We start from the raw sequence: 10,478 nt of genomic DNA on the forward strand, positions 1-10,478 counted from the left end.
AAAAAACCTCTCAAAAAAAAAAAAAAAAGATATTCCACCAATATTTATAAATATAGAAATATATTAATAGAGGACCAGCAGATGGCATAATAGTCATGAAACTGGACTCCCACATAGTGGGTTGTGGTTCAAGTCCTGGACCTGGTGGCTTAAACCTCATGCTGAGATCATGTGCGTGTGTGTCTAAGACCCCAAGAAGAGAATGGAGGAGAAGGGAGTCAGCATGGCCATACCTCCTGGGGGTAATTTCTGGCTTTCTGTCTCTCTCTCTCCAGTGAGCACACACACCCTATAGCAAAGAAACTATCTAAAAAAGAAAATAATGTGTACATAAAAGTCAATATTAAAAGAGTATTTATTAACTTTTTATTTTGCAACTCTTCATGTTTAATATTTATTAGTCATGGTTTTTGCTTGCCCTTAAAGCATACTTAATAATAAATTGTAGCACTGAAATCATCTTTAGGGCAAAAAAGTCCCAACTAAAATGTTATAGAAGTTGCCACCTGTTCAATCTTCTTTAATTAATTCAAACACATATGAATCAACATTGTTTCACATGTTTTCCTCTAACTTGAAACTAGAAACTAAATTGGTGTTTATGTGTTCATCTAAAATTTTATGTCATCAAAATGTCACACATTGTAGTATATTTATTTACCAGCTTTTTTAAAGTAATTGTATCAATAAACCAAAAAAAAACTAGTTAAAATATTAAAAAAGCTATTAGTTTGAAAAAGAAAAAAATTTATTTAATTTTTCAAGAGCTGTTATTCAGAAAAGTTAAGTAGACTCTGTAATGGAAGCTCATTTGAAAGCTCAACTTATTGCTAATGGATTGAATGAAGTTTAGAGTAGGGATTGGAAAGCAAAGAGAGAAATCAAGTCTTACACATTATTGTCTTGAAAAAATAGATTAATGATGGTGCCATTAACTGAGATGGGCAGAAAAAGAGAAAAGTAGTGTGAGTTGGGGGCAGGTAAGAAGTAATTTATTGATTTATCTGGAACATACTCACTTTGACATATCTATGAAAATTCAAGAGATGATGAGTAGGTCATATTTTCAATGCTGTGAACAAAGGTTTGGTTGTGAGAACTAATTAGAATGTATAGTGTTAAAAGTCATAGAACTGAACAAACTCACATAAGAATAAGCCAGAAGAGTATGGAGCTCAGGACATTTCAACATTTGAGGGCTGAATGCTGAGAAAGAGTTAGCAAGGGAGACAGAGAAAAGACAGCCAGTTCATTTGTAGGAAAACAGAGAAGGAAACATCTCAGAAGCCAAAACTAGACAGTTTTGAGAGGAGAAGAGTGCTTGATAGCATTAAATTCAGCTCAGATAATGGGTACTATGAAAACACATAAGTAAAAGATCGTAAGCCTGAAGTGACAGTGATCAGCAGATGGCATAATGTTATGTCGCTAGACTCCCACATAGTCAACTATGGTTCGAGTCCCAGACCTGGCAGCTTAAAACTCATGCTGGGCACATGTGCATGTGTGCCCTAAACCTCAAGAAGAGAATGGAAAAGAAGAAATTGTGAAGTGGCCACCCCCCCAGGTGATAATTTTACACTTTCTCTTTGTTTCAGTTTCTCCAGTGAGTGCACACATCATATAGAAAAAAAAAGAAAAAACTCAAAATAAATAAATAAAAAGTCATTAGATTTGAAAAAATGAAGACCTTTGAGATTCTATAAACATGATGTTTTATAATATTTCTATGGAATTGGATTTATAAGTATAAATTTACTTTTAAATTCTTATTTTTGAGTATTTCTTAGCTACTTACATTTTTACTAGCTATATATAAGTCATTTGAGTCCTCAGTAATTCTTAGGACAATGCAATATACTTAGAGTTCAAATTTACTTATAAAAAGAAATTGAATTGAACTAATACTCACTAAATGGGGAAAAGATTCAGTTTTAAAATCAATGATTGTATTGAGTGTTAAAGACAAGGCCAAGTTTTTTTGTTGATGTTTTAAAGTTTTTTGCCATAGGGCATGTTCGCTCACCAGAGAGACAGAGAAAGAGAGAGAGAGGGAAAATGATAAATAACCCCCCAAGGAAGATGGATACATGGCAATCATTTCTCCTCCTGAGATTTTGGGCATGCACACACATGTGCCTGGTGTGATTTTTAAGCCTTCATGTCTAGGATTTCAACCATAGTCAGTCATGTGGGAGTCCTGTGCCTTAACTACTACACCACCTACCAAGTCAATTTTTTAAATACGATATTATATCTAGTCTTGCAATGCAGGAAATACTGTCACCAAATGAGCTTTCCTACCATTTCAATGAAAAGAGATATTATGAAGTGAGTATTCCTTCAGTTTCCTCTACTCACATCATTTTATCTATATCCAATTCATCTACATTCACACTCATTAAAGTACCCTTCCTTCTGTTTAAGGTTAATTTATCTACTTGAGCTAATGATTACATCCATCTGTTCTAGTCTCCTCTGAGACCTTGTTGGGTTTCTGGACATAATTTTTTATTTCCACTACCTTTCTCTACTTCCATATAAACATTCATAGTACATTTCTTTTTTAGCTACTGCCTATTTCAAGCTTTGAAAAAATAGTATTCTAAATATGCTATCCCTAATTCCTTACTTTCATTGACATCTCACTTCAAGACTTCAACTTCGCTAATGTTTCCATCTTTAATTAGACACTTGAGAAAAGATGCATTCTCTTATAAGGAAAGAAAATAGACCTTTAATATTTTAAAACAAAATCATCCTCAATAATAAGACCAGACATAACAAATAAAACTATACTGAATTTGGGACCAGCAGGTAGCGTGGTGGTTAAGGCACTGGACACTCCTGCACTATCAACCACGGTTCGAGTCCCGGACCTGGTGGCTTGCTTTCTGACTTTCCCTTTGTCTCTTTCTCTCTGTGTCTCTCTCTGGTCAAATTAAAAGGAATAAATGAGTAAATAAAATTAAATAAATAATTCTTTAAGAAAGAACTATACTGAATTACAATTTTCTATACATTGTCAAAATCTAAAAGTTGGGAAACATCTACTGGAAAATTTTGGAACTTCTACCAAATTCTCATTTAAATGCTGGAGGAAGTTCAAAAAGTTACAAATAACATGAAGCATCATCGTGCAAAAACTATCAAAATTATTTTATCTCTTGACACATAAATAGTATTTCTGGACATTCATTGCATACATATAAATGTAATCTTATATTTACATATATATATTTAATTACTTTAAAACATTTATCATATTGACAAACAATTGAAAGCACTCATAAGTATTTTAATAGAAGACTAGTTGGGTCAGCTTGTGGCATGGTGGTTAAGGCAGTTGGTTGCACAGTTCAAGTCCTGGGCCTGGCTACTTCAAGAATATACTGGGCATGCATGTGTATGTGCCCAAAATCCCGGGAGGAAGAAATGCAGAAGATTATAGCACAGCCATTCTCAATGAGGAGTGCTTTCTGACTTCCCTCTTTCTGTCTCTCCAGTGAGCACTCATGCCTTCTGTCAAAACTAAAAAAAAAAAAAAAAAGGCCTGGTTTAATCAAGAGTGATATGTTCATATAGCATAATGCCATGCAGTGGGAAAAGAAAAAAGAAAAGATCAAATTTGGTAGTTTTTAAACTTTTTACTATGGTAAATGTCTTCAAGATATGTTGCTAAAAGAATAAAAAGCAAAGTGAAAAGGTGTTTTTCTCATATATCTACATGAAAAGTAGTTATCTGTTAGGTGAAAGAGTGATATATAGAAATAGCAATATGAGAAAGAATTTCTTTAAAATTTTAATTTTTAGGCTTTATTTTGATTTTACTCCATCAAAATTTTACTACATGGGACCAGCAGTTAGCATAATGGTTACGTCACTGGACTTTCGTGTAGTTGACCGTGGTTTGCGTCCCGGACCCGGTGGCTACATGACCTGCTGGGCGCGTGTGCATGCGTGCCCAAGATTCTGAGAAGAGAATGGAAGAGAAGGGATTGCAGCATGGCCATCCCCCTTGGGGGATGATTTCTCGCTTTCTATCTGTCTCTCTCTGTCTGTCTGGCGAGCGCACACACCCTATAGCAAAAACCTCTAAAAAAAAACAAATTTACTACATCACCTCTTCTCCAATTAAATACAAAGAAAACAGAGCCAATCCAGTAGCCTACTGGTTAAGCTAGCAGGATCTCAACACAGCCAACTGCGGCTCAAATCCCAGCATTGGTGGTTAAAAAACTCACCGAGTCCATATGCATATGTGCCCCAAATCGTGATTGGATGACAAAATGAAGGATTTAGTGTATGGCCATGTACCACTGTGTGTTGCTTTCTCACTCTCCCTTTTCCTCTCTGTCTCTCTCTGGCAAGTACATATACTCTGTCAAAACACAAACAAACAACAAAAGACTTTCAGAAAGTGGATTTAAAAAAAGAAAGAAATCAGTATAACATTAGCTTGTAAAGAAGCTCAGGCACCTGTTCAGAGAAGTCAGTGCCTACCCATACAGGAATACCCGTTTTCACTGCAACCATTTCTGCAAACCGCCCTAACGAGCACATCAGTTAACACTATGGTAAATGGAAGAAGCAAACAGATCCTCATGCTTGATAAATAACCAATGGAGATTAAAAGTGAGATCATCCATTATGTATTTCCTGTTCAAAAACCTATTGTTATTTATATCCTTGAGTCATAACCTGCTCAGCAGGTCTACTCTATTCTGATCTCAAACTATCTTTCTGGTCTTAACTCCCATTATCACACTTTCATCTAACTAAACTAAGCAATTCCTCTTCCTTGGAAATTTTCCAGCACTCCATATTTTTGTACTTTAATACATCCCCTTCTTACTAAGGTTGAGATAATGATTTGTTCCCCAAGGTTGTAACTTGGTCTGTAATGTAGTGGAGTTGGTGGGTGGTGAGACTCTTACGGGATGACGCATAGTGGATGGAGTTTGGATCATGAGAATACCACTCTCAGGAATGGACTAATACTGTCTCAGGAGAAAGAGTGATTTTGTGTGCGTGTGTTCTGTGAAAAGGAGTGGAGAAAGGGAGACCCACCATCAATGTGAGTGGACTCCTTACCAGAGTGGGCTGAGAAAAGAAAATGCACCTTCAATGTGGGCAGGCCTTATGAAATTGAGTGGGAGTATGAGAAGAAAAAAGAGAGAAAGTGAAGGATTCTGACCACCTCCCCTTTTCCCATTGACCTCCTTGACCATCTTAGTTGGGATGTAGTACCAGAGGCCAGCAGATCCTAGCACCATGCCTTCAGACTTTCAAGTCACCAAAACTGCTAAGCCAAATAAATCTCTACTCAGGTATTTCTGTTTAGCAACACAATAACAAACTAAGGTATACTTGACTCTTGAACTGTTTTTCGTCTCTATAGTTCTAGATCTATCTGAAAACTATCACAAAAATTTCCTATAAAACTGTCCTGAATTCTCTCACAGAGTATGATGAAATGACATAATGCCTAAAAATTATCTAGTTTTTTGGGAATCAGCAGTTAGCGTAATGGCTATGTCGCTGGACTCCCACGTAGTTGATGGCGGTTTGCATCCTGGACCCGGTCGGTGGCTTAGAACTCACGCTGGACGCGTGTGCGTGCGTGCCCAAGATCCCGAGAGGAGAATGGAGGAGAAGGGATTGTGGCCTGACCATCCCCCCTGGGGGGTGATTTCTTGCTTTCTGTCTCTCTGTCTCTCTCTGTCTGTCTGGCGAGCGCACTTGCCCTATAGCGAAAACCTCTGAAAAAAAAAAAATTCTCTAGTTTTTGTGCTGACACAAATAACGGATACAAAAATATTTGATGACTTTTTAAATCAACATTACTTGTATCTTTTTATGGCAGTTGACAAATTTTCTCTGCAGTAAAATTGTTAATGTAACAGTAATGCTAGATTACAAGCTTTTAGAAATAAATTTGAAGGTTTTCCATACATGATGAAACTATTTGAAAATATTTTTAAATTCATGTTTTATTAAGACCTATCTTTAAATTAATAATGTATTTCTATCAGATTGTAGAATCCAAAGGAATAGGGAACTAGTCGTTTTAAATATGACCAAGCATGGTTCTATAGTTGAGTTCTGTGGCTTTTGACCATAAGAAATGCAGTCGCCCTCAGTCTGGAAAAAGCGTTTTAATCTATTTCAGAAGACCATTCTTTGCAATAAGAGCCCATGTGGTGCAGGTGCTTCTCAATGTGGGAGAGGGCCAGTGACCTAGGCCTGGTGCCTGAGGATGGGTCTGTGCCCCAATTAAAGGACTGTTCTGCCATGTGTTCTGCTTAGATCCTTGTGATCTGTCAGTCCAACCAGATCTAAATCTGAGACTACTGTGGTCATGTAGGAAAGACATTCTTTTGCCAGAGTTTGCTAAAAGGACCACACATAAACCTGAACTTATTTGTGAACTCAGTGAGAGCTTCTTCCTGAGGCTGCATACAGCCTGATGAAAAGGAGAACTAACCAATGGAAAACATGAGAACTAATTCTGATAATCCTGTATGAGCCCTTGGATTCAGTCATTAATGACTGTTATCCTAGCACTTTTTACAAATCAAGGAATAGCTCTATTGCCTAGGCTAGTTTCAACTCTGTGTGTGTGTGTGTGTGTGTGTGTGTGTGTGTGATTTTTGCTAGAGGACACAAGCACTCACTGGAGATACAGAGAGACAGAAAGCGAGAAATCACCCTCCGGGGGGATGGCCACGGTGTAATCCCTTCTCCTCCATTCTCCTCTTGGGATTTTGGGCACACACGCACAGGCACCTGTTGTGTTTCAAAGCCAGCAGTTCTGGGACTCGAACTGTGGTCAACCACATGGGAGTCCAGCTCCTTAAACACTATGCCACCTGCTGGGCCTACTCATTTTATTTTGAATATTTATTATGAGTGAGAGGGAGAGAAAAACAGAGAGAAAGAAATAGTCATCCTCAATAAGATCTTTACCCCATAATCCACCCCCAGTCACATCCAGCCTTGATCACAGACACATATGCATGTCCAACTTGCTCAGGTGCTCACAGAGGTTCTGGGACATAAACCTAGGGCCTTCTCCTGTGAGTCCAATTACATGATCAGTACACCATATGTTCCCAAGTTTTAACTCATTTTCTGTCATTGCAAACAAAGGAGTTTTGCCTACTATAGGCAAAAATTTAAACTATTTACAAGTGCTTGTCAAAATTTAGTCATATAACATTTATTTTGCAGTGTAAAAAACATGCTCCTGGTATTCAAAAAATTAAGTTTAGGGTATTAAGTAATTTTAAAAAATATACCAATAAAACAATTGACTCTTAAATATTTCCTAAATGTGTGGGAGTATCAAAATTGTCTAAAAATGTACTGCAGTTATTGTTTCCCTGCTACAATAAAAAGGTGTATATTTCTTTAGGAAGATCTTAGCTAGTGGACACCTCTTTGTAATGGATTCTTCATATAAGACACTCTTACAAATTCTGTGTTTAAACACAGCAATGACTAATGAAACCTATCTCGCTGCAAATATTTGCCAAGACATCAGTTGCTTGAGACTGAAGTCTTCAATGTTTAGCTGATCCTTTGGATTCTGCCTGCTGAGAGACCTTTTTAAAATTCTACTGGGAGAAGAGGAGGCCTGTTTAGGAAGTCAAAGCTCTGTAGCATTGTCCTATGACTAAGTATTGTCTTACTAGATTAGGTAAGTCCTGAAAGTGAAGTAAGTTCAAAGGCAATGAAAATAGGATGGAAGGAGAAAGATGAGGTCTATCCTTCTTTGGGTATCAAGTTTGGGGGACCCTAAATTAGGGAGAGAGCAGGCTGCTACAGAACAGATCATTTCAAAAGAATAGGAGGAAAAAATATCAAGGAAAGATTTTTCTTCTTTCTGAATTTTGCTGACTGTTGCCCCAAGTGGAAAAGTATGAAGTCCCTTCAACAAATATGTTTTGAGATGACGTTCCAAATGAGATACTCTATATTGTTTTCATTTTTCCCAAAATTGTCTTTTGTTTATCCAATTAAAGTATATAAAGATATAACAATCTATACTAACTCATTTGCAATTGATTGTCTTGAGAGTTAGTCTGTACTTTCAAGAGATTAGGTATTACTTGTTTTTATGAAGAATTTTGAAGGTGTTTTAGTTTACCTGTCTATCTTCTCTAGTTGTTCCTCTAAATTCATACCAAGCTCTATTTTATTTATTCTTAAGTTTGTACATATTTCATAAAATATTCATATTTTAATTAAGGTATTACAGGAAACACTTTTCTTATATACAAATAATTTGGTTTATTAAGTGGCTTAAAACGCTTTCATGGACTTTTCTTCAATGCCTGATGGTTCTCTGGATACTCATTCTTTCTAATATATAAGTACTAAGTATGTTTATTCATGTGAAGTCTTTTATAATAAAATAAAGTAATAGCATATCAACCAAAATTATCTGAATTATACAGCTTCTATAGATGCAGAGGTTCAGAACCACAGTATTGAAGACAGATTTAAATAATGCTTTTCATTGTGAAAAAATGCAGTGAATTGGGAATCTAATCAGAATATCAAAGCAAATACATATTGCAATGGCCTTCTTACACTCTAACAATAAAAAATATATTGAACATCAAGTCCTAATCTCTATTTTTCTGTGATTATTTTGATAGTCAACAAGTAGCTAGCTTCATTATTGACAATGGAAGAGGCCTTAAAATGGAGTGTGCTGGTATGTCTAATAATTTCCTACTAAATTGACCATGTCAAGAAACATTTATATGTGTCTTTCAATAGAGGACAATAAAAGAAAATTGTTGCCACTTATCAACCCTGAAACCATTTCTTAATAATACACACAAAAAATAGGTGTTGTGGGGGCCATCACTTCTCTCTTCCATCAGTACAATAAAAATAATATTAAGGAAGAGTGGATCATATCTATGACTTTTATTAAAATTCTTTCAAAAATCTACAGTCAGATTTATTTTAGGTATTTGTCTCTGAGACTAACAATATTTTGTTGCTTTCTGCATGTGTCTTGAAGCATACAAAGATGTTCTATAAAAGCAAGAAATCAAAATAAAAAAGAAGTTCTTGTCAGTGTATGATTGACAAATCTTTCCATTTCTAAAGTTTATTTTGGAATATTTCAAAGAAGGAAAATTATATAAATACGTATATTACAAAAGAATGCTTCTAATGTGCCTCTCTTCCCTGAAGTAACCTTCAGTGAAGTTGCCTGTTACTTCTCTTTTAAGCTAAAGTGTGCTTGTGAATTATTATAGAAACTTACTGTCATCTTATACTACACCTAAAATAAAATTCATTAAAAATAAATTCAAATGCCATGGAACAGAGTATTTTTTTTTTACATTTTAAAACCTTCTTGCTGTTTAAGAGATATTTCATAAGCTATAAATTTGAAAACATTTTTTAAGGGTTTTTAGTACTAACTCTCATACAAGCTTTAAAGTCGACATCTTTCACACTGCAATTCAAGATGTTATTTCTTATTTTACAAAATGCTTTATTCTGTTCATTATCTGGATCTAGAATAATGCATATTTTAATAAAATGATCAGGTAAGGTACAAAGTCCTACGTTTTTAAAGTAGTTATTTTTAAAGCACTTTCAAACTAACATGATAACTTATTCAGTCTTTACTATTTCAGTATCAAAATCTTAGACATTGATTCTAGTATAATATTTTAGTAAAAGGCTTCAGAATTTATTAAGTACAAATATTAAATGAAATATTCTTTTCTACACCAGAGGAAACAAGCTGGCGCTTTTATTGCAGGTGAAAGCTTCACATTTTGTAGAAACGTGTGTATTTTCACACCAATATGTACATTTTCAAGTTTAAAGTTTTACTGAAGTTAAAACGTACTTACCTTCGCTCAGTGATGACTTGTTACTGAAACTGCCATCCACACTTAACTGTTAATGACTCTTTCAACAAAAACGGAAAACAGTAAAGTCACATGTCGTAAGAGTAGGCCTGTGTTGGATGCTGCTTAATTTCAGTACTAGAGAAAAAAAAAAAAGGCGGGGGGCGGGGGTGAGCACAAAACTTTTAAATAAAACCACTTCCTGGGTAGATACAGTTAACCACACACATCACATCATTACTCGATTTGAAGAAATTGCCTTGTATAGTCAACAATATCATAATTTTTCAATGCAATATCAATTTTCAAACATTACACATTTATAGAGGTCTTATCAGTTTTGATGGACTGCAGAAAATATGAGATAAAAAATTTAGCAGGGGGAGGAGCAGGCCACTAAAAGCTGAGGAAACTTCCTCTTTCTCTGCCTTCCAGCAAGGGCTTGAACACTAAGACTCTGCTCTCTGGGTAAATTTGAGAACGTTTGCATGCCACCGGAGGCAAAGCTTCACATTTTGTAGAAACGTGTGTATTTTCACACCAATATGTACATTTTCAAGTTTAAAGTTTTACTGAAGTTAAAACGTACTT

General features: G+C 35.5%; 1 protein-coding gene across 1 annotated transcript in view; it reads right to left on the reverse strand.

Annotated features, from left to right (window-relative positions):
- The window catches only part of ARHGAP15 (Rho GTPase activating protein 15), a 721,214-nt gene extending 711,191 nt beyond the window's left edge, over window positions 1–10,023 (reverse strand). Inside the window, 1 exon segment of the mRNA XM_006159626.3 lies at window positions 9,891–10,023. The gene's annotated coding sequence lies outside the window, so the exon portion shown is untranslated.
- Window positions 10,024–10,478: the final 455 nt, after the last annotated feature.

The sequence above is a fragment of the Tupaia chinensis genome, unplaced genomic scaffold (genome assembly GCF_000334495.1).
Source record: "Tupaia chinensis unplaced genomic scaffold, TupChi_1.0 Scaffold000638_1, whole genome shotgun sequence".
Taxonomy (NCBI): Eukaryota; Metazoa; Chordata; class Mammalia; order Scandentia; family Tupaiidae; genus Tupaia; species Tupaia belangeri.